Here is a 3,681-nt window from a genome sequence, read left to right as displayed (position 1 = left end):
TACAGGCTTCCCCTTGTAATCTCATTTTGTGGAAGAAGAAGAATGAGTCATTTAGGGAAAGCTTAGGTATAGCTTGGTTTTCTACGGTTAGAAGTGGAGAAAGTATTTTCTAAGTAGCATAATTTTGGGATAATATTGTAATGTATTTCTGCATAGCAATGGTTAAATGAACTATGCTTCCTGTGTTTCCCATTCTCATCTCCAGCCCTCTTCCTCCCTAAGGGAGTGCCTTTATTCTGCTGCCTTCTTGGAGAACTTCGGTGGGTGTACAGTTGAGGGATGGGGTGAGGTGGTGTTGGTTAGAGCTGGCTGCTGATACTGGGTCATGAAGCCTCTATTAGACGGCGCTGGTGGGACTGGGGCAGCTCCAAACAGCCTTTTGCGAAAGGCATCCTGGTGGCAGGCCACCTCTGTTCCCAGGAAACTGGTGGTGCCGAACTACCAGCTCCCTCTCCGTCCATCTCACTAGCTCATGCTGGGTTAAATGCCTTCATTTCCCAGCTCCAGTTGAGATGCCATCCATGATTGTTAGCCTGGTAGGAAAACAGGAAGCCTGGTAAACAGTTTGAGAATGTACCTGTTGCTTATTTACAACTGTCTCTTCCATGTTTGACTTCTTAGACTTAAATGGCACATTTTAAGTCATTCCCAGGAAATGAATCAGCTGGTAACTGCCCTTTTGCCAAGAGTTTACTCAGCCATCTGTACCTATTGCAGGTGGCCTCCTCTGCTGCTGCTGTGGGATCAATCTGTTGGGTAAAGAGTCACACTGAGAGGCAGGACATGAGTTGTGGGCTCCGGAGCCCTGCTGAATGTCTGCAATCTGGGCTTCATTGCATGATGGTTTGTATCCTTAGCCAAGTTTTGTGTACTCTTTATACGTCTGTTAACTATAAAAAGAGAATAAAAGAGCTCCCATTTATAATACTGTTTGATGTTAGTTAATACATGTAAAGGGCTACCACAGTGCCCCACATACAGTAAACAGTATTAGCTAATTGTCTTCAGTTTTAAATTACCCCAGCAGAGATTTCTAGCCTTAAGAAGTCTGTAGGTGACCCAAGAAGCCCCAGGTTTTACTAACAGAAGTAAAAGACTCATTATTTGAGTTCTCAAGGCCAAGCCTAGAAGCTAGTTTGCAGTTTGCTTGTAGTTTAGTATATGATGCTTGGTGTTTCCTTCCTTAAAAGGTGAGTTGTTCATAACCTTGTGTGTGCTGAGCTGAGGTCCTCAGCACAGCAAAGGGCAAAGAGGTAATAGGAATTAGAGTCTCCTTCAGCCTTTTCAGCACGTTGGCCTATATACACACTTCCTAGTAAACACTCCTTCAACTGTGTCTTGAGGAACATAAGCCAGAAGCTGTCAGCGTGTCATCAGGTATGTGAACTTGCAGCATCTGATCACCAGAGCTGCATCATAGGGTCAAACACTCCAAAATGACCTATCTTAAGGTATACAAGTGATTATTGTCTGTTAGGGGTTGAATTGTGGTTCCCCCCCCCCAAATTCATATGTGGAAGTTCTAACCCCCTAGTACCTCAGAATGTGAGCATATTTGGAGATGACGTCTTCAAAGAAGTGATTGTGTTAAAAATGAGTTCCTTCATCCGTATGACTGCCCTAATAAGAGGAAATTTGGACACAGGGGAAGATCGCTCATCTGTAAGACAAGGAAAGAAACCTCAGAGGAAACAACTCTGCTGATACCTTGATCTCAGACCTCTGGTCTCCAGAACTGTGAGAAAACTAATTTCTGTTGGTTAAGTCACCCAATCTGTGGTACTTTGTTGTGACAGTCCTGGCAAGCTCAACACTGTCCAACTGAAGGTGGCATCTTTATGATGATTGCTTAATGAGGAGTGGCTTCCAGAATAGTGATTATAATTGTAACCTTAGCTTTACAAGTTCTCGTGAGCAACGAAAATGGCAGGAACCATTCATAGGGGTATGTATTGTCGCTGGCAGATTTCTGTGCTTCTAAAAAGGATAGAATCATTTCTCAACTAGGTTTTTGTTCCTTCATTTTTTTTGCATATGCACACTTGAGAGACATGAAGTGCCCCCAGGCCTGTGTAGTCCTCAGATAAGGACAAAACTTTCTTCTCAAAAACCCTCTTAAGTGCGGGCCCAGTTTAAGGCATTAAAGGGGAACAAAAAAAAAAGTGGCCGGGACTCTGCCCCTGCCCTCTGGAAACAAAATCTTGCAGAGACCTGGTTGTGCAGCTGGATCACTTAAGGAGCTAAGAAGCGTCAGGTGTCCACATCAGCCCCAGGCCTACTGACAAGTCTCCTGGGCTCCCCAGGCCCAGGTGACCCTGAAGCAGTCCACTGAAGTGTTGGAGACCATGTAAGATAGAGGTGCAGACGTCTATATTTAATGCAAGCCAGACCATGGTGAGTGTTACAGGTATAAAATATTAAAATCCAGGAGCAAGAGTGGAAAAGTCCTAAGAGAAGACTAGTAAAGAAAAGTGGGGAAGACTAGTCTGGATCTACGTTGTAATAAAGTAAAGATGGGGTAATGCGTTCCAGATAGAGGCCTAAAAATTTTAGAATATTTGGTTTACCAAATCAGTAGCTGCTTTTTGGTTATTTTTAATTACAATAATACTGTTTACTTGTGGCAGGCATTGTTCTTCTAAATGCTTTATAAATAACATTTAAGCTGCACAGTTGACCTGTGACCTGTGATTATCCCTACTTTACATAAGAAGAGGCTGAGGTACAGAGCTTTAAGTAAGTGGCACACAGTTACCTGGCTAGTTGAGCCATCTGTGCCTCACCAGCCAAGCTTTACTGATTCTTCAATAGTGGCCCAGTTAAATTTGGGATCTCATCATGGCATATATTCATTACATGTCTTTAAAGGAAATCACAAGATCTAGGCTATTCCATTAGACAAGACATATTTATAGACATGAATTAAGGAGCTCATGACGAGTATGCCTTGGTTTTTGTGTTCTCTGCTCTGTGGCAGCACGTCCCCTGCCCTTCTGTACCACTGCATCCTTGCTGAGGCACAGGCTGGAGATGGGCTTTGTTTGGGGACAAACATCAAGGTCAGTTTACAGCCACAGTAAGAGAATCACTTAAGGAAAAAGGTAGTGATACTGGGAAAGTTGGTCAATAGACAACTTCAGCCCTTCTTAGCTAACGTGGTCTAGGGCATTTTTAACACATTTACTTGCACATACAGCCTGGAATAATAGTAGTATATTTTAGCTTAATGTTTATTTAGTCCTTCTGGAGCATTATGAAAGTAGGTTTTATCTCATTTTATAGGTGGTGAAAACAAAGTTGAGAAAAATTAAGATTTTCTACATATCAGTGATTTGCTGCCTGGTAGCACTTCTTAAAATGTATATATTTCAGGGTGCTTGGTTGTGGCTCAGTCAGTTAAGTGTCCAACTCTTGATCTTGGCTCAGGTCATGATCTCAGGGTGGTGACTTCAAGCCCCATGTTGGGTTCTCTTTCATGTTAATCTGATAATGTGACACCTCATTTCAGGGTGCATTAAACTGCTGCCTGTAATAGTTGCATGTTTGCTCTGGGGTGGTGAAATGCATTTTTATAAACGGAGAACAACTTTGTGGGCCATTGTGCTTCATTGGTTTAGAGAACTGGCACTCAGCTATGAAAGATGAATTATTCAAAAGCATGGGAGATGACATAATACTCTA

The sequence above is a fragment of the Eumetopias jubatus genome, unplaced genomic scaffold (assembly GCF_037043125.1).
Source record: "Eumetopias jubatus isolate StellerSeaLion01/CBP00866 unplaced genomic scaffold, mEumJub1_p1.0 scaffold_8, whole genome shotgun sequence".
In the NCBI taxonomy this organism is placed as follows: Eukaryota; Metazoa; Chordata; class Mammalia; order Carnivora; family Otariidae; genus Eumetopias; species Eumetopias jubatus.
The sequence above is the reverse complement of the archived record's forward strand: the minus strand, read 5'-3'. Positions refer to the sequence as shown.